The 27,925-nt window shown below is 39.0% G+C and overlaps 1 protein-coding gene and 1 long non-coding RNA gene across 2 annotated transcripts in view; one reads left to right on the top strand and one right to left on the bottom strand.

Moving 5' to 3' along the window:
* LOC124168970 (carbohydrate sulfotransferase 5-like) overlaps positions 1 to 27,925 on the bottom strand; it is a 112,942-nt gene that overhangs the window by 75,828 nt on the left and 9,189 nt on the right. The window lies entirely within an intron of this gene.
* On the top strand, positions 18,097 to 19,342 carry LOC124168971. The gene is made up of 3 exons (XR_006867018.1): positions 18,097 to 18,182; positions 18,358 to 18,450; positions 18,933 to 19,342. It is a non-coding gene; the product is annotated as an uncharacterized LOC124168971 (long non-coding RNA).

Genomic DNA, 27,925 nt, shown 5'->3' on the forward strand with positions numbered 1-27,925 from the left:
CTTTTGCCGAACGGATAGGTATGGGAAATCGTTTTACCCCAAAGATGGATCTTTTTCGTTGTAATCTCGAGAAGTAGGCGTCGGATCTAAAAACAGTCAAAAAAGAGTCTCTATATTTTTCGAACACCACCACAATCGGCAAATATAAAAAAGTAGCGAACGAACCCATTGAAGAGTAAAATTCTCCATCCCTGATATCACGGATTCCCACCAGATAAGTCCAGAGACAATCGTCATATTAACCTTAGGCTAATAACATACAAACAGCAGTAGTAATTCTCCACAATGGCGCAATTACGGGCGGGGATATATCCGCCCCAAAGCCTCAGATAAATCGAAAAATTATTTTGAAATCTTGTCTGGATTTGATAAATAATAAATGGATCTCCTTACAGTTAAATTTTAAGTGCCAAAATGATGTAGCATGCATTTTCAGGCATGCTATTTTTCATAATTTATCCTAAACTCCCCGTTTCCAGGGGGAAAGCTCCCACTAACCCCCCTTATCCCCCTCTAAAGCATATTTCTAGTTACGCCACTGATTCTCCACACTATTTCATTCGCTCGACCGGTTTCAACCTTTACACACGTCATTAAAAAGAGCTGTCTCCTCCAGACATGACAGTTAATGACAGCGTGGGAAATTACTACAGCTGTTTGTATTCTATTACAACGAATTTCCTCAAAGTGAACTCGTCAGCAATCGATCCAATCTTAGGCCTCCATGGAGACAGGTAATTTTTATCTATAGATAATTAAGAAAGGCTTTCATCGACTCCTTTTGTCTTTCAATTTCAAACGATTACGGTCCAATACCTACTGACCTTCTGCGACCTTGTTACCTTTGATATTTCATGCAACCCACAGTTCATTAGGTCATGATACAAGGTGACTCGGTCGAAAAAGAAGATATCCTTTCAGGAGGTTTTTTCATCGGCTCACTTCATGCCTTTCAAACAATTTCTCCTCTCTTCAATTAAAATTTCGCCATCTCTAATAAACTAGATTACAATTCATCATCATCACTGGTCAACAATCCTAGGATTGGTTTGACGCAGCTCTCCACTCAGTTCTATCAGCTAATCTTTTCACACCTACGTATTTCTTCTCTTTCACGTCTCTCTTTACTTGTAGATTACAATTATAAATATTAAACTTTAAATAAATTGAAATACAGGGTTCACACCAGCTCCCTACTTTAGATTTCCCTCTCTCTTCCCTGACATCCAGCCAGAATTTTTTAATTTTCCTGACACTACATCATTAAAAACAGTAGTTTAAAGGGAATTTACAAGAAAACTAGAAATGAAAGTATTAAGATAAAGTGTTGTAATTCCAAATGGTAAGAAATTTCAGTCATGATTATAAAAAATGCTATATATATGCATTCATTTCTTAAAATCGCAGATAAATAAAAAACAGAATATTATCACAATAAAACTAAACTTATCTTCCGCTTGTCATTATTGCAGCAATATAACCATCTACTGCACTTGTTTCCGCAACTTTCTCTTTCAACTTACTGGTCCTCAGCTCCGCCGAATTTGTGCCACCAACATTTACTTTGCCTTCTCCTCTCCCTTTTCAAATCCCAAACAAAAAAGAAATAGCCCACCTCGCCGCTCAAACTATACTCAGAGCGTTTAAATAATACTTTCCCCGTTATGATGTGCATTTGAAATACATCCCGGAGCAGAATTTAATTTCCTTCCCTACCCTGACCAGTATGAACCCTGAATTTCTCCATTCGTAAAAGAACATTATTCTACAAAATTTGTCTAAAGTCGAAAAGAAACCATTTTTTTTAACTACGCAAACTTTTGAGCCAAGCGCTCCCATAGTTTGCGAGTTTGCATTGTTGCCGGATGCTCGGGACAACTCATGATTTCGAATACTTTGCCCACGAATATTACAACAGAGGATTCTCAAGACGTCTTCTAAATGTATTGTCGCCCACAGCGCATTTAAATGGGTTTACAGAAGTCGCCACTTGTATCGCTAACGGACGAACTGATCCGAGTTACACAGGAAAATAAGGTATAACTAGGGGTGTCAGCCGAAATTTACAAACATGACGATGTGATTTACCATATTCGTAACTCTTCAATGCTATTCCTCGCAAGTATAAACGTTATACTGCAAATTACTGGAAAAAGTGGATCGCATTGTACCCGTCACAGCGCCGCGGACATTTTTGAAAACCGATTAAGAGGCAACAGAAATCAACCTTCTGTGTGATGGAATTGGGCCTCCTCTAAGCAGTCCCCTTGACTTTGCCTGCCAGATATCGCGATGTAACCAAGGCATCCGGCAACAGGGCAAACTCGCGACCAATCGGAACGCTTGGCTCAATGTTTAAGCAGATAAAAATAGTGCGTCATCGACCGACACATCATCAGTAATTTTGGTTCCTACTGGCATCAGATATCCAGTGTTAAAAATTTCGTTATACAATATATCTCCACCCTGTATATGATAAGTAGGTAAGCTCGATCACGATTGTAAATATACATCTACATCTACATAATACGGATAACACCCTGCGAACCCCCTTTAGGGTGTTTGGCAGGGGGTGATCAATCATCAGTATGCAATTGGACTCCCACATGCACACCAAACGGCCCAAAAAACGTAACGCATACTAACAAAACTTAGTAATGATCGGTGCGTTTAAATAAAATTTTCGCCGATTTGCTTTTAAAATATTTCCCGGAGCAAAATGTAATTTCCTTGCCTACCCTGACCGTTATGAACCCTGAAATTCTCCTCTCGTAAATGAATTATTATTCTACAAAATGTGTGGACAAATATAAAACTACGAAAACATAAACCAACGCATCTCACTCCCGTCATCTTCGATTGCAGGCCAAATCCGCCCAACTGAAGTACATAATATACCTGCCCGAAATCTTACCATTGACCTCCATGTTCGAAAACATAACACGCCTCATATGAACAAATCGTTCATAGTAACCGCCTCACGAAAATGGAACTCACTCCCAGCCCAAATAAGAAGCATTACAAACATCAATACATTTAAACATAGCACACATGGGTTTCTAAAAAATGCCTCCTTAACCTAGAGTTGAACTTCTTTTGTTTATCTTCATGTTTAGCCTAATTATTATTATTATTATTATTGTTACTTTTATTGATACATATGTGGTCACCTTCATCCCGCGTTTTCAGAATGAAGGTGATCGATAGAATAAAAGGTGATAAAATGAAGAATTTCGTCATGTTATGACTAACCAGATTCATGGCGCTACGAGTTGAAACAAAATTCCGCCTCATACAGTTGAAATATCTGGAATTTATGAAATTTTTACCATGGATTGCTTCAAAACTACTTCAAGGATGCATATTAAAAATATTTGCCGCAGGGCCCCAAAGAAACCAGGACTCGTCAAGCGTGTTGAGGGACGGTTTCCGATAAAAAGTGAAAAGAGAGTTGGTACTTCGCATTCGTAAGGTCACATCTTGAATACTTGGCGAGCATATGAGATCCGGCGCTGGAAGAATTAACGCGTGAAATTATTGAGATACTATAGATATCGGGTAAAATCGCCAAAATCCGCTACGCAAAAAGAGAGTGCGCAATTCAGTTTTCAAACAAATTACGGTGAGAGCAGATGGATAGGTTACAAGCTATACTTCTTTGCTAGAGCAATTGAGAACACTTGACTACGAACGAAGAAGACAATAGAGTAGCGAGGGAAAAGGGCTATAAATATCATTTAATAACGGAGAAGCGGAGATCCGCCCGGCATGAGTGAGTGACGTCACCAAATTAACTGCGAATGGGTTTAGGCTGTCGATCTTTCGCCGCAATCACCTCGAGAAGTAGTGACGCTTAGAACAACGGGAAAATAAGGTATTCTTCATTCTCCGAATTCCATCACAATCGACGATAAAAGAAAATCGGTGAAAGATCCTATTCGAATTCATTCCGCGCGCATTAACATCAGATTTTAAAAATCGCCACTAGTAGCGCTACCAGCCATCGATATCCATTTTTCACGCGGATATACACGGCAGTAACATGTGACTGAGAAAATAAATAATATAAACCACACATTTAACGCACGCCATGCGAGACGATTGTCAACTAAAAAAGGCCAATTCCACTACGCTTAATGGCGAAAGTCACACTGAACGAGAAACGGCTGCCTAGTGGCGCCGCCTAATAAAATGCGCGCGAAATGACAACAGATCACTTAACCTCCATTCTTTGGGCCTCCATTAATAGTCCCATTGATCATGCTAATTAAGATTTTATTCAACCTAGTAATCGGTATATTTTCCCAGATTTCGCTATAAATGTATCTGTAACTGACTGTATGTCACATTGATCTCATTTTAAGGCCGTTTTACACGGTACACGGAATCTGACGCACATGCGAAGGCGCAATCAAAATTGCGTCGTGTAAAGCGGTGAATTGCTAGAACACATGCGAGAATGCGTGGACGCGAGACGGCAAAATAGCCCATGTTCTAATTTTGATCATGCATTCGCGCAATTCCACGTCATTTTAGAAATTAATGCAGCTCTAACCTGCGCAATTCCGTGTACCGTGTAAAACGGCCTTTACGCACTCCACGAGTAGTGCGAAAACTCCACAGAGGAAAAAATGATTCGCCTTGACCAGGATTCGAACTCGCATCCCCCGATTTCCAGATGAGTGCTTTAGCCAGTTAAGCTACCGAGGCGTCATTTCTCCCTGTGTATATTTGTGGACACAACCGGACAAGGTGTCATGGACTCCTGAGCTTTTGATATGCTGTTCTCCGGCTGTGGCGCTGTGCGCACGATTTTGACTGCTTATGTTGCACCGTGGCTACTGTCGGCGTCAAAATGATGTGCCACTGTACTTTGCAAATTTATATCTGGACTTCAGTTCATGTCATAATAATGAATAATACGTAATTTTAAACGAAAGTTTATTCTCAAGTCTAATTTATTTTTTATTTTATGAGAAAGTCTAAAGTGCAGACACTCGAGTGCAATTAATGACTCCGCACACCATAAAATTAGCCGTTTAGTCAACTTCATGAACTTTGTAACTCAACCTAGGGAAAACTACTACGTCTACAACATTTACCTTACACAGTAAGTTGCAAAAATTAATGTAGATTAATAAAATGGATTTAATAAAATGGATAGAAACACTTCTTAATTTATTTGAAAATTTTCTATGATCCATAATCTATAACAATATCTATACTTGTGAATGTCAATAACTTCTATTAATGTCGTGTTGCCAAACGGGGCCGCGCCGGTCCAGTGCCAGTTACTAGGAAGCAAAGTTTCGCGCGCAAGACGTGGCAACGCAGCTTTCGTTCGCTCCAGCGTATTTTTTAATGCCCATATATAATCTATACTACATAAAAATAATAAACTTTCAGATTATAGAAAATTTTAAAATAAATTACGAAGTATTTCCATCAATTTTACTTTTTCTTTCGTGGTAAACTGTAGGACTAGATAGTGTTAAAATATTTTCGTTATTTTACAACAAAATATGCGTTCTATAAATACGCAAAATCCATTTTATTAATTTACATTAATTTTTGCAACTTATGGTGGAAGGTGAATGTTTTAGACGTAATAGTTTTCCCTAGGTTGAGTCACAAAGTTCATGGAGTTGACAAAACGGCTAATTTTATGGTGTGCAGAGTAATTTATTGCACTCGAGTGTCTACACTTTCCAAATATAAATTTGCAAAGTACAGCGGCACATCATTTTGACGCCGACTGTAGTCACGGTATACTTAAAACTAATCCTCCCTGAGGTTAATTTCACGGTAATGTCTTCCAGCACTCAATAATTTGACGATACGGAATACAACCCAATACAGTCCCGTTATCATTACCTTAGTTTTTATTTGTGTAATCAGTAAAAAGTTAAAAATAAAGGGTATTTGAAAAGCTTTTCTTCTTCAGGTACAAAAGTTATTTCCCTAGTAAAATAAAAAAGAAGGCAGCGAACCGAGACGGTATGACGAGAAAGTCAGAAAATCATTGAGGTGACAGAGAGTATGACATGCAAAGATGAAAATAATCTCAACTGATTTATCCGCTTTTGGTCGCGAGTTAATTGTATAAAAATTTGAGCTGTTTAAATGAAAAACAAAAAAATGTCGTTATTATATATGTAACCTATTCATATTTTCATATTAATAACTTTTACATTAAAATAAAAAATGCATTTCGTACAGTAAGCTGTTCTCAATCATAATGATGTGATGACCTTTAGCCTGTAAGATCCTTGTTCCAGCCCCCCCCCAGAAAAAATCCTGGATCCGCACGTCATCATAAGTTTGGTGAGGGAGATACAAATTTACAGGCCTTTCAGTTTCTCTCCTTACCCTCGCGAAGAATTCTTATCTGCACTGCTCCATATCGGACTCTTATTTCCCGGATGCGCGAACCACAACACAGATACACGCCTCCCGCATTTAACCCAAGAGGAATGCATTAATTTGCACCAGTTACAACAGACCTGGCATTGAACCAGTTACATAATATGACGGTAAACGAGAAATATCTATCTGCACCTACATACTATTTTGATTTCATTTCACTCCCATACCACAAAATACATCTCATATTAGCCATTTTACATCAGAATTTTCAACAAATTTATCGATTACTCGTACACGAACAACCATGCCCTGAATATGAAAAACCTACCCACAAGGGATACGAACCCGCGACCTTTTGATTAGCAGCCAAGGACTTATACCTCGCCGCCACAGAGGCCGGCGAGATATAATAATTAAAGTATTCTTCGTTACTTCATAATCGAGAATTTGCTCTCGTGAGGAATAGTATTGAAAAGTTAAGAAAGCGATACATTATGGGAAATGCGACATGTTATGGATGTAGGAAAAGCCATGAAAATATCATCAGGAACACAAATTTCGATTTAAAAAGCCCTAATTGTTCCTTGATTCCCAGTGAAATGTGGATCGCTCTGCCGCCAGCGATACTAGTGGCGATCTAAGTAAACCCATTTAAGTGCGCTGCTGGTGACAACAGATGATGAAGCCGAGTGGGCTTTTCCCGGGTACACCACTAGATTTTGGCTAGGTATGGCTCAACGTTTTGAGCACGAGGGCACAGAGTGGATGCCACGGAAACTTCGGCAATTTCTAATCAGTTCACCCGGTGGGGTGCCCGAAAAAACTTCCCCTGCATAATAATCCATTGAATAATTAAGTCTTACTTAATTTCAGAAAGTTTCAGTGGACGAGAATAGAACGGTGAGATACTCACATCATTGTGGAAGAGGGATGGACGAAAACAATAGTAAAAAACATGGCCAATAATAAGAATATTTTGTTTGCGAAAAAGCGTGGAACATTATTAGCCAAATGTTTTCCTCTTACCCAAGTTCCATAAATCAAAACCAGAGTCAACTGTTTTCAGTAGTCACATAATATTTCTGCCCTATTCTTGGAACAAGACTTCCCTACTTTTTATCAGAAATCCAGCGAAAAGGTTGCAGGCATTAGTTGATATGCAATGTCAACAATGCTAGGAATATGGCGCGATGATTACCCACAGAAAGACCAAAAATGCACTATTGTAAAGAAACTCAGGCGAGGCATGTGAAGATAAACGTTATAAGTTTCAGCAAAAACGAGCAGTTAGAGCAGTTCAACTCTTTGAGCAGTAATTTAGAGTTATGAATATTACGAAAGAGGATCCTCAAGTCGGCCTCTAAATGTGTAGTCAAGCACCGCGCATTGAAATGGGTTAACAAAAGTCGCCACTCGTGTCGCTAACGGACAAATTGATCCGAGTTTCACGGGGAAACGAGGTACAAACAGCTGTTTCAATGGAAATTTATATACGTATTGATGTGATCTATCAAAGTCATAAAAGCTCAATGCTCTTCCCCGCAATTACAAAACATTGTCCAGCAAAATATTGGAAATAAGTGGATCGCATTGCACTCATCACCGCGCCGCGGACATTTTTGAAAACCGATTAAAATGCGACCGAGGTGGAAACAGAAAACAGGCTTCTAAGGGATGGAATTGGGCCTCCTCTATGCAGTCCCCATGGTTAGAGCAAAGCGGATTATCAACAGTACGAATTCCACGATAAGTTCAGCACGACGAGCTTCAGCAAAGGAGCTTGTTATGAACAGGAGAGGGCTGAGCAATGTTGTAAATAGACAGCTTTAGAAGAGTCTATTCACAGTGTTTCCACGTCCGAAATAAACGATTAAATTTGCCGAAAGGATAGGTATAATACTTCGTTTATCATATAAGACATGGTCTCAGGCGTTACTTTGTGGAATTTCTTCGTCATAGAATAAAATAAAATTACTTTGTTCTATTCCACACTTTATTTTAAATAGTACGACCCGGGTTTCTGCATCTCATGCTATCATCTGCGTATCATGCAACCTAATGTTCATCCTTGAACTATTAAAGACATTCTACATGGAACATACATTCTAGATGCAAATCAGTAGTCAAATCACTTCAAAGACCATTTTGTAAACAGCTGGTATCCTGACACCCCCCGCCGCTCGCATATTGAGGCGAATTAATTGACCCCCCTGACTCCGAACGACGAAGACAATACGCTTGTTACAGTCAAGGGTCGCAAATGTCTTCACTAGGTCAATTACTTGGAGAAAGACGAGTCGCTGCTGCCGCAAGGGACTTGGACACAGCGCAACGACCACGGTTGCGTATACACAGGGTCTGGCCGCTTCCCGCCTTGCCCTGCGCTATGGTCGGGTTTTTAAAGATGTGGAGGTGATTTCCAGTCAGTCACAATCATATAAGTAAGGAAACAATTCATCGGATACTACATATGAACAGTGGCGTAGCCAGGCGGGGTCCGGACCCCCCCACCCCCCGAAATATATAAACACAATTATTTTCCTTTACAAAAGAAAACGAAATATTAAAAAATCATGAATTTATAAAATATTTCTTTAACAAATGAAGTTATTTCGATTATTAAGAGTATTAAAATTAGTTTACAAACCATTACTTTGTACCCTGTTTTTCAAACATTTTCCCCCATAGTTTTGGACCCCCCTCCGCCCCCCCCCCCCCCCCCGAACGAAATTCCTGGCTACGCCACTGCATATGAAGCATTTTTCTCAAAGGAAGTGAAGCTTGGACGTTTACAGCAGCAGAGAAGTCGAGAGTGGAAGTATTAAAATGTGGTGCTTCCGAAGAATGATGAAGATAAAATGATAGAAGCAAATATAGTACACGTCAAAATGAAAAAAAAATTAGACATAAAAACGATTGGGATGCAAAAGAATGTAATAATATCACAAAAATGGAGTTACATACAAATATAAACAGATGAAAGACCAAAAAATGGACGATGGTTTGTATTATTCAATGAATTTATCCACACTGCACCATGCATCTCAAAACATGTAGTCCTTGAGGTAGCGTTTAAGTACGTTGTGTTCTCGTAATGACCTGAGGGTAACACGCTAACTATTATAAAATCTATTACAAATGGTTAGGAGACTGATTACTGTTAATGATGATAGATGGGCCTGATGAATACGGTAGGGAGATAGATACTGAATTCAAAAAGGTGGAGGATTTTTTGTAAAAATATATACCAAGTTTACATTATAGACACAAGGTAATATTAGAATTTATCGGGTCATGTAGTAGAATCTGCATAACTCTTAACCGGGCGGGTTTAGCATCATACGTATGACACGAGTCTGATGAAGGAAGATTTATAGGGTGGGTGCATGCAAGTATAGTTATAGTTCCAGTATTAAGCATAGTTATAGTTACTTCTCGGAAAAATTCCACACAAGCCATGATGCACCACAATCGGATGAGTTTTGCTTGAACACCGAGATACTTCATCAGAAAGGAAGACAACAAAATAACTTGCTTCCAAACTGGCATTTTCGATTGCTTAACATCAATATAGGAACTCTTACTTTGGGAGTAAGAATTTACAATAGACGAGTCTCCAAATTTTGGGGAAGATGTAGCTTTCGTGAACAATGAAAAATAGTAGATTTAACTGGATAGAGATTTATCTGGAGTTAGTGCCTGGAAAAATATTGTCAGGTGTCTTTTACACTCATTTCCTCGGCTCGAACCTCATGAACTACTTGTCCCGTTAGATTGTGTTCCAAAAAGCTACGATTACAATCAGAAAGCAATAAGCGGATAACAAGTACAATCTTCTATATTATTTCTACTGTACAGATACCTTTTTCTCAACTTATACGCAACCAAACTCTACAAATGAAGTACCAAAATGCACAGAATTTATCAGAGAACATGCGACGGCATATCTTACTTCCTAGATATCGCTATTGTTTCCTAAAATTGTTTTTTAAATGATTTAAAAAAACAAAAAAAAACAAAAACCGGTAAATATTCCTGACGTTAACGGCGCACAAACTGATACATTTGTTCATTTGCAACAATATCTCGCATTCGCAACGATAACTTTTATCAAAATGCGGCTGATTCCACATTCAAGTCATTGATACGTAAGTATGAGTCATCGTGTGCGTTTAACAGAGGATAGTGTAATTACTTCCAATATTGTGTTTAAAGAGGTCCTCTGACCTCAATTTGTACATGAACATTCCAATTAAATTTTAACATAAGACCCTGCCTTTTTTTCTACACATTAAAATTAGAAACGCGCCTATCCCTCTGTGGACCTGCATTGAAAATAGCGGGGGAAGCCCGCTGGGAGCGGACGCAGCACGCTCGTAGTTAAATTATTTTCAATGCTATGAAATCGCCACTGGGTTAAGTAACGCTGATAAATCATTGTTCACCAAACTGTGGCAGTTGCAAATAATATATGAGATTGGTGCGACCGCAACTACAGTTCCATTTCGGTCCACCAAAACCGTTTAAGTATTCACACATTAACTCATTCGTGCTTATGCATCGACCTACCAAGCTTTATAGGTCTCTAGTGGCGAAAGGAAGTTCTATGCAAAAGGATAACTCCGGTCGTGGAATATTAAGCAGCCAGGCGGAGAAAGTGCAATGAGCAATAGAGTCATGAGATTGCAGCAGCGTAGACAACAATGCATTAGGCCCAACAATGAACCTCGATAAATGTCTACAAGGAGTCAAACATTAGGAAATAGGTTAACGTAAAAACAGGGTGCAATAACTAAAATCGCTACAATGCGCTGCAAGTATATGGAGTGAAGCATAAACCAAAAATCTCATATAAAAATAAATTTTCTTCTTACCTTCGGCATCCAATTTGCCGCATCAAAGCATGGTTATTTTTTCCTCCTAGTTTCCAAGCATAAAAATTAACGAAATTAAATTGAGTAGCTAAAATTTTACTTTAAAAGTACAAAGGAAAATAAAGGGTTATAATAATATTAATGATAAAGAAAAAATTAGAATTCAAAATTTACGCTTTCATGAATCAATTCATCGAATATGTTTCTTGTCCACCAACTTTATAAAATTATTTTTAGTCTCCCTTGAGGGTTGAAAATTTAAAGAGTATTTCGTTCCTCATAAATATAGTTATAAAATATGAAAAAATCATGGCTAAATATAAAATTCGAGGAATCAAGCGAGATGGAGTGGAATTGATTTATAATGAAACACTGACTTGCAATTTTCCACAAAAATAAAATTTGCTTCGACTCGAGTTTCGATGTTACTACATCATTTTCAAGGTACAACTCGAGTTTCGATGTTACTACATCATTTTCAAGGTACAACTCGAGTTTCGATGTACCATGAAAATGATGTAGTAACATCGAAACTCGAGTCGAAGCAAATTTTATTTTTGTGGAAAATTGCAAGTCAGTGTTTCATCATGGCTAAATATCTAACGCCTTTGCGGCGGATTTTAAGTTGGAAGAGTGCTCGGGTTTGTCACCGGGTTCTTCCGACATTTCACGACGGCGTAGTATGCCATCGTCGTCAGGGTGATAGAGATGGTGGCAAAAAACGAAACGTCGAACAGTGGGCTAGAATATAAAAAAGTTGGCCAAAACCTCAAAAACGATTTTTTTGAGATAAGAAATGGAAACTTCGCATACTTATTTTCAAATAAATTGTACATAACTTTACAGATAATTTCTTTCCTGTGTTTTCACCTTAACAATATATGTGAGGTCAAAGTTGAACAAATTTAGCGAAAAACGACCAACCTAGATTTTTCTGAAAACTGCCAACTTCATCCTCGTGCAGTGGTTTCATGAATAGTTTTATGGACAAAAATGTTACACCACCTTAATTGAAACTTCTTTTTCTTCCATTTGAGGGGTTTTTAAAGATGTTTTTGTCAACAATAACCATAGATATATAACAAAATGGCGGAGCCTGTTTTCAGCCCATTGTTTACATAACCGTAGAGAAAAAGTAGATACTGCCACGGACTTCCGCCAAGTGACTGATACCACGTCGTTCTATGAAGCTTCTGCATTGTGGATCTAAAGTCAAACCTTGCACCAACTCGCAACCCCGAATTTCAAATCGTTTTTTCGAGCGTGCGGTCGACTCCGGTTCTGGCCGGCGGCGGCGGCGACGCGGCAAGCGTGAGGATGCAATATGGTCTCATTCACTTTTATATCAGGATAATAGATGTAATAGTGATAGAAAATAATCACCAGAACGCGTCGGAACAAATAAATCCTCGGACCCAGTGGGAAACCCCAGAACTGGAAATGAGCCGGCGATAACTTTCAGAAAGCAATGAATCTATGTAACTGTGTAACATGTTACATAAACATGTTAAACGTAACAAGTTACTTGTAACATTTGTTTTATAACAAGAGTCCAGCGGAGCCAAAAATGTACAAATAACATGTCACAGATTCAGTCCTAGCCCACCCGTCAACTGGCAATCCCCACCATACGCCTCACCTCTTTTCCGTAACATGTTACACATTTTCCCACTTCGAGCAGGAAACTAAAAAATTGTTACATACCACGAATGTTTGTTCTGAAACACAATGTTACATGCAACTTGTTACACGGATTTGTTACTTTTTCGTAAAACATGTTACATGTAACTTGTTTAATTTCAACAGAATCAGGCTATAATTGGTGGAAGTTAGGCATATTTAAATAAATAAAATATCGCAGTACTTTTCCACAAAATGTAACATGTTCATTTAACACATTTAAATGTAAGCCAAACCTATTCTAATGTGTACTCAAAATTATTCTTCAATGTAATCAATCCAAAATATTGTTAATTCACTTCAATTATTAGTTATAAGTTTCTGCTCACACAAACAGAACACTACCTCCACAACATAAACACTTGCGCACAAAATTATTCCATTGTCAACTGGCTGGTTAGGGTGAACTGGTTCACCCGGACAGCGGGAACGCGCCCGCGGCGCATGAATGCATGCGTGTCCCCTGCATCCGACTGCCCTGAAGACGAAGAGAAGCGCGCTCTTCGATAAGTTGGTGACGATGGAGTTTTAGCCCCAGTGGAAACCCGATAAATATTCAGTCTCCAGAACTGTTCCTACTAATGGTTATTTTTTCCTCCTAGTTTCCAAAATAAACACTACGCTCTGACAATGTCACAGTAAAAACGATGAGGATGATGAAAATACTCTTGTGATGACCAAAACTAAAGAGAAACTAAGAATAAATTCAATATTCATAGCATTATTTGCCTTAAAACACTGTGATCATAATTATCTTGGAGTTTAGGTCAAAATGATGCAATACTTTTATGCCGACGTTTCCGTTTATTTATATACCATCTTAAGGGCTTTAAATGAAAAACGAGCGTACATTATTGATACATAAACAAAATTAAAGGCTACTAACAATATTTTTTCAGTAATATGATCAAAAAAAGGGAAAGACAAGAATTTTGGCATACCTTATTTTTGCACAGGGTTGTTTATTGATAGTAACTAAGTTATTACCTAACTAAGTTACCATAAATTTTAATTAATTAAATAGAAAAAAAATTTACCGAATCGCAATATCCAGTCGTGTTATAGCAGTGCAGCGTGGCCAATTAGGTGTCTCACGCAGTGTAAGTCGCAAACTTCCATAGATCCACTGTGTTCCTATCACTACAGATTACGTATGTGGATGTAATTGTTGAGCTCCACTAAACATGGATCTTCGATTCTTGCCTCACCGCGGCGCGGTCACCACGTGACGAAGATACGCCCATCAAAACCGCAATGACAATCCACCACAGTGACAGCGCTATGATGGAAGAGGCGCTTAGTGCAGTCATGGAAATAAACGAGGAAAAGATTGCACATTGTAAATCCATCTCCAATAAGGAAGATAAGTTTAGCCATAACTGAAAATGGCTTATGTTAGTGTCATAAATTCCTCATTATCTAAAATAAATGAAAGTGAATAAGTGACTTAACTACACTGGCGAAAAGGAATGTTGGAAGAATATTCTCAGACACTTCGAAGAAAAAAATCAATGGAATGGAGCAAAGACATGTAAAAAATTATGAAAAACCTTTCGCCTGCTGGCTGTCGACCAAATCCATCGATTTTCTCTGCTTCAAAATGCCAAGTGGAATTTTAAACCAAAAATTTTTAGAGTAGGGGAGGGTTTTTAACCACGGAACACTAATTCAACTTTTTTATATAAAGCAGACATTACCATTTAAATATATTTACCGAAGATTCAGTCTAATACTAGCTATTCAATCCATCAGGATTACTTCACATGAGTTTTAAGTTTTACACTTGCACCTTTACTATTCATGAATCTAATTAAAACTTCTAAAAGTGTTTGCAATTGTTCCTAGGCATATCATGTTCATGTGCCTCGGAACACTACCTATTGCACCAAGGGACACGAGTTAGGTTGTTAGGAACAGTAACGAAACACGTGAAAAATGGAGATCAATACGTATTATGTTTATTAAATTTGAAAGTAAATTAAATGTTACATGAAGAAAATTCATGTAGCCTAGGTAAAAACTCAATTTTAAAATATAACTCCTTTCGAAATTGGTTGTGACTCAAAATGAAGAGTAGGATGGGTAGAACATCTTGGCAACGGTTCGCAAGAAGACCTAACAGATAATTGAGGCAGTTCAACGGATGACAGCTGTAAGGTTGGCTCAAATAAGGCCGAAGAATTCACTGGACAAGCAGGGTCACCATTGGCGTTGTCAGAGGCAACCACAAAGGGTCTGTACTAGGACCACCAATGCTTTCAATACACGTTTGCGGTCTTCGACACCGCATTTCCCACTGAAAGTTTATGTAGCGTTGAATAGGAATAAAATATGAAAACGCACTGCCCTGGAAACCCAAATCACCTTATTTACGCAATTAGCAAGGTGAATGATGACGTCGCCACCATCAGCTCGTGCGCCCAGGAAAACTAAGTTAAATTACAAATTAAAGCTACCATAACTGGCAATTCCCGGGTCTTTACCAAAATCAACATTACAAAGCTGACTACGATTGCATAATTAAAGTATTTCTTACCGTAACATAGTAAAAATCTGAGTTCCCTGATAGCGAAAAATTTGTCTTTAATTTAAAATAAGGAAAAAGAACATCAAAGAACTGAAGGAACATGCTAGGGAATGGAATAAATGGAAAGCTGCAGTACAGGAATCTTAACAATTCCACAAAACGAGCAAACGAAAATGTAAGTAACGATTTGGTAGAGTCATCTGGTAGAGGAATAAAACACTTCCGCATATTGTAGCGCGGTTCGACAACCGCCAGACGCCGACGAGAAAGAAATCTCTCCGCAGCGGTGCCAAAATCACAGGGCGGCGAATGCGTCACTAGGGCGTGATTCCGCACGTGGAATATCCGCCAAGTCACGCCCAGGAGGGCTCAAGACTGCGTGACACGCACACAGCGAGGGTCACTCACCCCACCCGAGCAGTTATGGGGGTCAGAGCCGAAATTGAAGTGCATTAGTGACCACGGACCATAGTGAGTACCCTCAACAGGTTGCATCGCACAATAAAATGAACCAGTGGCGTAACTATGGGGGGGGGGGGGGGGGGATGAGGGGATGTATCCCCCCCCCCCCAAAGCCTCAGAGAAATCAAAAAATTATTTGAAAATCTTGTCTGGATTTGATATATGATACCTGCATCTGCTAAAAGTTAAATTTTAAGCGACAAAATGATGTAAAATGCATTTTCAGGCATATATTTTTTTTAAATTCTCCCGAAATCCCCGTTTCCTGGGGGGGGGGGGGGGGTAGCCCCCACTAACTCCCCTCATTCCCCCATAAACCCCCCTTCCCTCAAAGCTCCCTAATCCCCCCCCCAAAGCATATTCCTAGTTACGCCACTGAAATGAACTTAACAGAATGTAGTTATGGGTATAAATTCCGATTCTTTCGTCATTGAGGGTTAGCTACCTTTAACCGTGCGGGTAGACGTTTCAATACATTCATCGTCAAATTTGCACCTGGTGAAAACACATACTTATTATCTTGGGGTTTCCCGGCGTATCAGTTGCAGAAAAGTTTCTCGGGTTTTCCACCGGTTGATGTCGTCCATGTCTCCCGACGTTTCGATCTGCGACTTGCTGATCGAAACGTCGGGAAACATGGACGACATCAACCGGTGGAAAATCCGAGAAACTTTTATGCAACATACTTATTAGTTACAATAAAAAACAAATCATACTCATTTTTTAAAACTATTTTGTAATGAGTTGCCGAGCACTGTCTCATTTAAGTTGAATGGCAACCCCTACAAAAAATTTAATGCCCTGGGGTGCCCAATTTCACTGTTTATCCACGTATTTATGCGTAATGTTGGGCAGTGGAAACGAGACTCCAGGGCGGGCTCGCAAGGTTACAGTCCTGGGGCAGTGACTGTAAGCGCGAGCTTTTTTCCTCTGCACCCAGAAGGGGAATGACGGGAAGGAACAAGGAAGAAGGCGCCGCCGCGATAGGAGCCCGACGACGCCTCCTGGGAGTGGATAGGGAAAGAAGGGAAGGGACGAGGAATCCCGCACCGTCACCGAGGCGGGCGGGTCCTACTATTAGCGAAACCAAGCATACGCAATTAATGTGCCAGCGATTTTAGTGGGTTTTCCTATGAGGAAGAAAAATCCATCGATCAAATCGCTAGATGCGTAATGTTGGGCAGTGAAATAAATATCTTTACCTTTTAATTATACCTTTTAGCATTGCAAAACGCCTGATGTAGGCATTAAAATATACCGAAACGTTGACCGAAGTATTTTGCATTTTATTCTTAAAAGACATAGGTATACCCCAAGACACAAATGAGCATTAAAAATGTAGGTCAACAGAAAGAAAAAAAAACAATTTACCTACAGTACAGTAGTGAAAATTCACAAATATAGGAAATCGCCCGTTCTATTTTTGTGCATATTACCCAACATTAATTCTATCGCGCCCTTGCACGGGTATACAAGAATCGTGTACATATAAGGCTTTAGACATTAACGACGACAGTAAAAATTCGATGTCGGCTGAGTCCGCAGAGCAATCTTCAGATAGACATCACGAGATAATATAACGAGCGTAGCGAGAGATGTTCCTTTCTTCGCTAACTTAAGTAGGTACAAGGAATAGACAGTGTAAAAGTAAGTGCAAGACAGTGGAAAAGCAAGTGGATGTGCTTTACATTGAAATGTACTAGGGCAATTAGCAATTCGATACCGGAAAGTAATCATTAACCCACCCCCACCCTCGATAGTAGGAGCGCCTGTACATTACAATATTACCAAATTCCTCTTATTTAATGGAATGCTGGTGGCTTTGTACCAAGGTGCGTATAATAGGAGGTGGTCTCAGCTGAAAGTGGGGGAGGAAGCGCGTGACGTCACGAAGTTCCACATTGCCTTTCGCTTCCTCAGAGTTCCTAGGGTTCCTAGCATCGTGGCTCAGCCGTGGAAGCAATTTGCGGCTACAATGTACTTTGACTTGAAATCTTTGGGTAACTGGAATATGAGGTTGAAGCAACTTCATAATAATTGAGAATATTTCTTTAGACAGGTAAGTATTGTTTTGTTAAAGATAAATTCACTGCCCTTCTGAGGATCCTTTGTAACAATTCCTTTCTTTTACAGAAATAGTTATCACTTCATCCTGATTCGTATTATACCTATTTGAATGTGTCTGTGAGGGATATATATATATGAATATGTATATCAGTAGTCCACAAAGATTGTTATCAATGTAGTACCTAAGGTCATTCTCCTGTCCGCCGGTAAGTTTGGCTTTTCCATTAGGTAATTCAATGCCATTCTGAAATCCTGTTTTTAATTTTGTTTCTTTCCATAAATGTCAATTGTTTCGGCCGACCTAGAGAATTATTATGTTTTGTTAGTGATTGAAGGATGTCTAGTTAACATTCCGTTATGGTTTTATTTTGATTCATTCAGGTTTTTATATCTTAATGGTGAGAAACATTAAGTTGTGGATATGATTGGAAATGTCTATTGAATGTGAAATTCATCTACCTATTCTGCTGTTTGGTAAGTTGCCAGGTTTTATACCTTATTATTTTCAGAAGTCATAAAAAATACAATGGTCATGATTGAGAAATGTATTAGTTTTTTTATGATTGTAGTTATTAAATTTAATTATAAATGCAGATATTTTGGTAAATATCGAAATCTTTTTGTCGAGGAAAAATGGTTGTTGTGTAATGGTTATATCATATTATTATGTTTTATAGTTTCATTTTGCTGTTATTATTGTATATTGCTAATACTGCAAATTGAAAGTTCTCAATCATTGTCTTCTTGTAGTACAAACCTTGAAAGATGAATTAGAAACTTGAGTGATAGCCTGTTTGATAGAGATCCAAAGGTATGTATGTATGAATGTATGATGATTGATGATACTGACCATTTAATGTATATATCACTCTGATGATATTCATTGAAATTATTAAATTCTTTGTATTTTTTGGGTCTAATCAAGCTCAGCAATTAATACACATTTTCAATTACAGGTTCAGCTATTCCAGCAACAATTAATGGAATATGCGTGGCGGCTTTCATCTCCTATTCATGGTTCTCTCACTAATTTGAAACTTTTTCAATAGAATTGTTCCATCATTTGTACTTAAGATTTATTTTTATGTTGCTTACTTTGCATTGATTGTATAAATAATATTAAGTATCTATTAACTAATATGATATCTTATAGTTTCAATGACGTTCTTATATCATTCTGAAAATGTAACATTTGAGATGTGTCTACATTATATAAGTTTGAAAAATGTGAATTGTTTTCCTTTTTAACACGTATGTCTGTGATTCCATTTGATGCAGCTGTTATCCATGCTGCAATTCTCATGAAAAGCACATGTACTGCATGTTAGGTTGTGGTTTCCGTAGTTGTTCTTGTCTTATTTCGGGGAGTGATAATATTTCTAATTAGTCAGCCCTTAAAATTCACCAGATTCGTGCTCGATTCAGTTCATTGCACTACCTTAATAGAAGTTTACTTGGAAATTATGTGCGGAATACCTTCGATCTTGTTTCTCAGCTTATATTTTACTTTCCTAAAGCTCTAAATTATTCCATTGTAAGCATTGCTACTTTGTGGGCATGAGATTAATACTAGTACTTTCAGATATGATTTACCATGTTAATATATGAGTTCCATGCCCGGAAAAACGTCCTGTAAAAGCATCAAAACTTGTCTAAGGCACGCTTATAGTTTTCCCTTAATTACTTTTTTGTGGCGAATTAACTACTGCTGGTGCTGACTTAGCTCAGATTACGGTCTTCAATTAACAGAGGATATTTATTTTTAGCCAAAATAATAGTTGTGACACATATTTACATTACATGTAAATGTTTTATCTTGATATCAATAGAATTCCATTTGCAATTTTGGAGTGGCTACGAATCTGCAGTCCTGGTTTTCAGTTTAAATTTTAAAGCTAAAAATACTTAATTAAAATACGTGTTTGGCTATTTTTTACGGTAGCTTATTCGTCTTATGAGTTTATAATTTCAAATAGCATGATACATTGCGATATTTTATGGATGAAACTATAGGATGTAGAATACGATAATTCTGCTTACTTTGCTAGTCTTATGATGCGATTGAAAAGGAAACATGGACATTCCGGAAGAATATACTACGTAATCTGATGGCTAATAACGATATTTTTATTGTAACTCATAAGAATTTGATGCGGAAAGGCGATATCACGACCCGGTTCCTGCTTGTTATTCCCTGGCATACGTCTACGTTGGGAACTTCGTGACGTCACGCCCGCACGGAGTTTCAGCTGAGACCACCTCCTATTATACGCACCTTGGCTTTGTACCACGCAGGGTGCTGAAGCGGGTCCCGGCGCTAAAAACACCGCCGACTGCCATGCATTATGTTAAATGGGAAAACGAGAAAAATTCGATTGAAAGGAAAGTGCAATTTGAGGTGAAAAACTTTCACCAGAAATCCAAGTTACAGACAGGGTGGAGAAAAATTGTGTCATAAAATTTTAACCTGGATAGCTCGTAGGAAGCAAAATTACTAATGATGCTTCAGTCGAAAACACACCATTTATACACTACAGAAACTGTGAGCCATCCGCTCCGATTGGCCGCCAAGTTTGCCCTGTTACCAGATATGCTCAGTGGCATATTTAACCGGACCGTTTCACGCAATCATTTTCCGCGATGGCTTGAGGCAAAGGGACTGCATAGAAGCGGCCCAATAGGGTGGTTTCGTATTATTTTTTTGTTGCCTAAATCGAAAGATTATTACTCCTGGAGTAAGCATTTCACGCTTATAGATTTTTAAATGACGATATCTATTTTTCGCGATAAAAGAAAAGTGAAAATTTTCAAGCTCGCGAAAACGCGACGGCTAAGTAAAAATGCTGAGAAAAGCTCGTGTGACGTATTTCTGGTTCCAGCTGTCGCCGTGAGATGTGACCTTGGAGCGCTGATACAATGCAGGGTGCTACCAGGTAGCAGAGTACACTGCTAGCAGGTAGCGCTTGGCTTAAATAAGAACTATAATTACCCTATCAAACGAAGGAAATTTTCCCACCTTAGGCAATTATAATGGCTGATTATTAAGAGATGTTTCTCTGAGCTCTGTGCCTCATGCATGCATTGGTAATCTCAGACGATGTAAAACTCCTATCTACTCGTATAGAAACTAGGTCCCTGTGACGTCACGTGGAGTGGAATCGCATGGGCGCCAATCTGGCCTTTCTCAAATGAGGTTTAAATTGACCATTAACATTCGTCTAAACTGGGAATTTTAAAACTAAATAATTTGCATATTATGAATACACTAATGGTGGGTAAGGAATCGCAATCAATGCCTTTCGTTTTCTTTGATGAAGGAAACTAACCTATTCTATTCTATAGAAGGCTGATTTCAGTATCATTTTAATCGGGTTTCAAAAATATCCACGGCGCAGTGATAAGTGCAATTCGATCCACTTTTTTCCAATATTTAGTAGTGCAATGTTTGTAATTGTGAGGAGTAGCATAAAAGTTATGAATATGATAGATCACATCTTTATGTATGTAAATTTCGATTAAAATAGCTGACCATAACTTATTTCCCCGTTAAACTCAGATCAATTTGTCCGTCAGCGACGCGAGTGGCGACTTTTGTAAACGCATTTAAATGCGCGGTGGTTTAGGGTGCTCTCATAGAATTAAAAAGGTAATTTTTTTACATGTCTAGATAATTAAGTAATAGTTGTAGTAGTAAACGTATGCAAAATATGACTTTACAATTCTCAATGTTCTTGTTGCTACAGAGCTTCAAAGTTCGCGAAAATTACTAAATTTTCGCGAACTTTGAAGCTACAAGAACGCCCTGTGATGTCAGAATGCGAGTAAACAGATTGGCTCCATGGCAAAAACAAAACAGTAACGACGATACTGATTCATAACTTGAAGGGTTTGTGAAAAATAGTTGTGAATAGTTTAAAAGTTTTTACGGTGCGCGTATTGCGAAATGGCTGCCTCCGACTTCGTAAAGACGCATTCTGGGAACATTCTGAAGGTAAATTTATTCATGGCCGCTTTCTCCTCTCCAGTAATGAAGATTTCTCGGCGCGGAATTGAGTAGCCGCGAAATTGAAAGGTAACATAAATTAAATAACAATATCGTCCGCTAATAGTAATCTAAAGCTTGGTATGAATCTCATTTAACTAATGTCATTTACTCGTTTATTTTAATGTGTACTTTTTGGAATATTTGAAGTTAACGTTTTGAAGAAATACAACGGAACATTTTTGACGCCGATTTAATTAGCATTCCTAAGGTCTGGAAGAGAGACATACGGTGTTTCAGCAGTTTGTTAGGTTCAACTGTTAATACATTTGATGGTTTGCACTGTTGGGGCTAAGGTGACACCAGAACATAAAGTGAGAACAATAATCTTATACTGTGGAAATCGCCGTAGATGAGGAGGATGAAAAAGTAATAAGCGCTATTTTATCAAGACTGAGGTGCATCTTCCAGTATGCATACATTTTTTAAACCTGTCAATTATTCAGGATAAATAATTCATGACTGATGATGAAATTTAACATATAATGCCATGAAAAAAATTAATTGTACTGAGAGAAACATAGGTTTTCCTAAAACTGGGACAAATAGTTTACTGGCACCGCGTAAACGTATTGTTTACAGGAATCTGACGTCACTATCAGCCAACATGGCGATGGGTCGTTTGGAGCGCAAGATTATTATACAATTTTCAAAGTGGAATTTCAGGAATAATACTTAGGCCAGAGAAGAACTGCTTTCACTGTACTTTTCAGCGTGAAGGGTATTTTTTTATCGCAAAATCATCGATTTTCAGTGGAATTCCTCATTAGAGGCCGACTTGAGGATCCTCTTTCGTGATATTCGTATGGCTCGAGAAATGGAAACCCCATCCCTTTTACCATAACTCGGCACGTCCCTTTTTCCGTCCCTGAAACCGTCGCTGGTACCGTCTTTCAGCCATTGTGAACGCACGGCCGCTAAAAGCGACTGTAGCGCTACGCTTGAATTTTAATTGAATGATAGTTGTAAATACGGTAAATGAAAGACTGGGCGATGGAAAGAGGGACGGTGGGAAAGACCGTGTGATACAGAAAATGATGGGTTTAGCGATCACTTTTTCGGTCCCGGAAAACCTATCGCTGCAACTATCACTTGCCAAATATAGGTAATATGCTTGGGAATCAGAAAGTTTCAATCTAGTTGTACGAACATGGTAGCATAAAAAAAACTATATGAAACAGGTATTTTGCATTAGTTGAATCAAATCTTGAAGCTTTTACGTGGTGGAAGAAATAAAAAAATACAAAACCGTTTATATTGGAACATGTTACGTTACTTCCGCAGATTTATTAAAAATCACCGGTTTCGGTGGAGAGGCCATTGCAAGTTCGTGATTCTCAGATAGTTAGCCGGAATTAGATCCCGGATCTCCCGATTACCGGCTAGGTATGCTACCAGTTACACCTCCAAGCCTGCTTCTTCCAAAGCGAATCTAAGGCTGCAATTTACCGAACAAGATGTTGCCGTCGCAAGTCAGTACTGTAGCGCAGGAGATGGAGGTCGTGCTTACTAACAAGCCACCAAGGAGGGTGCAGAGAGGAGGCCAAATTCCATCCCACAGAATTGATTTCCGTTGCCACTTTGGTTGAATTTTAATCGGTTTTTAAAAATGTCCGCAGCGTGGTGATGAGTGCAATGCGACCGACTTTTTTTTCCAATATTTAGCTTTATTAAGCTATTAATTGCGAGAAATAGTATTGAAAAGTAATGAATTTGATTTAAAAAACATCTTGATGAATGTAAAATTAGGTAGACAGCCTAATTATACCTCCATTTCCCCGTGAAATTCGGATCAATTTGTCCATCAGAGACGCGAGTGGCGACTTCTGTAAACAATTTAAATGCGCGGTAGTCGACAACACATTTGAGGCCGACTTGAGGACCCTCTTTTGCAATATTCGTGACTGTGGCGCAGTAGAGGGGGTAGAGGTCGCGTTTACTAACAATAAGCCCCTGTCTGAGTAATAAACCTTAGGTTAACGCTATTCCGCGACGGACGTATTTCAAAGCACTGCCGTGTGTAAGAAATCAGTGGAGGTAACAAAAATGGTTCCGTTATTAATTGTATTAATTGATTTTGTACTAATTAAATCAAAGATTGAGGTTTCTGTGTGGTGGGTGGGTTAAAAAAATTAAGTATTTTTTACGCAACTACACCAAAAAAAAGTAAAATATTTTTTCATGGCGAATTTCTTGTGTAGTGTAGCGTTAATTTTTTAGCAATAGAAAAACTAGACCCGTCATTTTGACTGGTAACCTCTACTTACGGAAAACATTCAGGCTTTAATAATTCGAGCCGTAGTCACCATAAACGTGGAAGCCTATCAAAAATGCTCCCGCACGTTGCCGACATCGAATTTTTACCGTCGAAGTTAAGTTCTAAAGCAGAGTTTAAACGATGCTTGTGCACCCGTGCTAAAATGCATCAGAACGGACACTGCGACAGATGCACAAAAAAAGAACGAGCGATTGTCTGGCTATACATTCGTGAATTTGCGCAATTTGTAGGTGTGGTGCATATTTGACGGAGAATGAGTTTAAAAGTGTACCCGCGCTAGTAATGACATCGTGTAAACGTATATTAAGCCACAACTACTTAAATCAAAGATGTCATGGTGGAATTCGGTGAATTTATATACTTTTAGTCATCTGAAAAATTAGAAAAATTTCGAGCGTCAATAACACTTTCACCATCGTCATTTATGAAGCCACCTTTATTTTTAATCAAGTAATAACATTTAGAAAACACTGAGAATCTTACCCTACATGCCCTGACAATTTTAAGGGGATAACGTTTTGAACAAGTACCTCGTCACGAAACACAAAAAAGTCAGGTCCGTCGGTGAGTATTCTTCCTCTAAAAACCATTGCGATGCACATCGCGCAGATACTGAGAAAGAAACACTGGTTCACAAAGACTGCACTGTGTGGGTACGAACTCGAGCAGAAGGAACCCCTAGCACCGGAAGGGACACGGAGAAAACGCTGATGCCTATCTCTACCGTCCCTTTTCATCGATCCGAAGAAAAAAATCGAAAAAAAAAAAAAATAAATAGGCGAAGATATTTATCGCCTTTTCAACTTAAAAAGAAAAGAAAAACTTGAAGGCAGGAAGAAATAGGCCTCAAATCCATTGGAAAACAGTCAAAACAGGAAGTTAATATTACTGGTCGGTGATTGACAGGAAAATTTGAATAATAATATTCTTATTATTATTAAAGTATTCTACCGACCCAGGTAAGTTTCTATGAAGCACTCAAGGAGCATTCTGTCAGTCTCTCCTCCCTTCATGGACTTTGCTCTTCAATTCACAGTAAGGTCTACTCCCTTTATTCTATCTATATAACCTATCCTCTTCCTTCCTTTTCCTGGTTTATCCAACATTCTACCCTCTAACACCGTTTTCAACATCCCCTCCCCGCTAAGTGCTTACTCCATCCATACCTTCTGTCTCCTCCGTATCTCAATTAGAGTATTAAATTTAATAATTTAAACAAACTGCCGCGATCCGGAAATGGAAGATTTCCTTTTCCAAAATTTGTTGTTGTGTGACATCTCAGAATAGCCAGCGATGTAAAATTATGCCTCGGGATTTGTACTTATTCACTTACAAGAACGCCTAACCTTCCTATTCCCCTTCCTCTTTGTCGAAAACATCCTAGTTCCTCTTATCTATATAATGACACGGTAAAGATGCAATTGGGACTCATTCTCCTAGTCATCACTGGTCACTTTTCTCTCTTCGGTGGTCCGTCACAATGTAGCCGTCAGAGGGAGTCGAAGTAAGGGCCGTATGGCCCGTGCGACCGAAGCGCCTCGCTATCCACCCGTGCCATCACCAGAAGCTCCTCTCCTTCCCGAAACTTTTGGTAATATTCTAAATTTTTGCTATTCTAGACGCATAAATTCATTAATTGAAGTCTGTTCATTGGATGGATTACTTAGAAATATAAAGGGAAATAAACTTGGGGTTAAAAACCTTAAATATTTGTGCGTGATCATTCGCTTCCCGACAACAAGGGCACGAACCCACACTTTGAACGTGCGACCCGCAGCCAACTAACATCGGTCCAGTTCACGGAGCCGCGACGTTCATTAGAATGCAACATAATATTATTATGTCATAATTTGAAATTTTCATAAAAAAAACTAAGTGTAAATTATGAAAGTCGTATAAATCAGTGCTTATGACCTTAATCATGGTCACACTCGAATGATAAACATGTATAAAGTGAAATTAGGCCAATTTTCCGTAATTCGCACTGTCACGCGAACGGAATCAGAGCATGTTCTAATTTTGGTAGAATGATCCCGCGAATGATCACACGTTAAAAGTACGCAGAGTGTCCATCTTGTATACTGGGACTAACTCCTAATTTTATGGCCTTATTTTACAATCGTGGGAGCAATTAAGCTTTTATGATGGCAAATATTTTTTTTGCCACGGTTATGGTTTTTGGAGGAAAGGACCAACATCAGAGGCCATAAACGCAACGAAGGGATGGCGGTCATTTTTTTTCGTGTGGCGTTCGTCATCCGTGTTTTGTCACTATCGCAAAATCAAATCGTGAATCAAGGAAGACGGTATATCTTGATGAAAAATCATCATCATAAGTCAACAATCCTAAGATTGGCTTGACGCTGCTCTCCATTCCTCTCTCCTATCCGCCAGCCTTTCCATAGCGACGTATTTCTTCGCTTTTGCATCCTTATAATCTGTCATAAGTAACTCATTGGGGGCCGTCCCTTGCCCTCCTTCCCTTCCACCTGTCCTTCGACGATTCTATGTCCTTCTACACGACACGATGTCCTTCTACATGAGGCCATCATGTCTCATAATGTGCCAACTATACTCTGTTCAAGTTTTCTTTGCGCGTGAGCTGGTGTGGCTGAAGCAAGTGGATATGAGAGAAGGGACAGTTTATCGACACGTGACTTTGTCTATGCCAATCAGCAAACAGTAGGCGTGGCCTCAGTCAGTCGCTCTCAGAACTCCGCCTAGTGAACATCGTGAATCTGCTCGTGGAGCAGTGTTGCCAAACCTCACGCGTTCTCCTTGTATGTGACAAGTATGTCTTCCACCAACAGTGCCTCATTCAACGCATTAGCTGACAATGTCATGGGCTTCTGTGAAAGGATTATCCTCAATGCCTTCCAAATGAGTAGGTATATTGTCTCGGCGCCGGGGCCAAAATACCTGTGGCCTCCCATGACTCGCACGTTTTCAGTGACAAAGTAGGGCGGCTATGTACATTTGGCAACGTTGAGTTCGCTCCTCATCTCTCTATTGTTAGTACCCCTCCCTATCAGCGAAGCCATCCGAGAGTGTCCGGGCTCTTACGAAAGCTCACCCGCAGACATAAAGTGAATTGACTATAGTATATCCCGTCTTCTCCTTAAGGTTTTTAAAGAGACCTCTCATTTCTCCCACTCTTCTTTGCACTTCCTCATTGCTTACTCGCTTAATCCGTCGATACATTTTATTTTCATCATTCTTCGTAGCACCACATTTCGAATGCTTCCTCTCTCCACTTCTCTGCACCTCTCGAAGTCCAAGCATCGGTCCCAAAGAGAAACAGGCTCCATATGTAACATCTGATTAATTGTTTCTACGGATGTGCGAGTAGTACTTTTTGAACTCCAGTCGAGTATCAAGTCGAGTTGAAAACTACTAGCGAGTATCGAGTCGAGTTGGGCAATTGTGAACCAGGCAACACAGCAATGCATGCTCCAACATATTCTCATTTTAAAAGATAGTGTCCGGCGTTATATGGTGGAAATCTTTGATATTCAGCTTATTAAAACAACTTGTCTGTTTCCACACCCATTTATTTTCACCGACCATGGTTTCGGCAACTTGCGCCAGGATTATACCTCGATAATGGCACAAGTTGCCGAAACCATGGT

This window comes from Ischnura elegans, chromosome 12 (assembly GCF_921293095.1).
Source record: "Ischnura elegans chromosome 12, ioIscEleg1.1, whole genome shotgun sequence".
Taxonomy (NCBI): domain Eukaryota; kingdom Metazoa; phylum Arthropoda; class Insecta; order Odonata; family Coenagrionidae; genus Ischnura; species Ischnura elegans.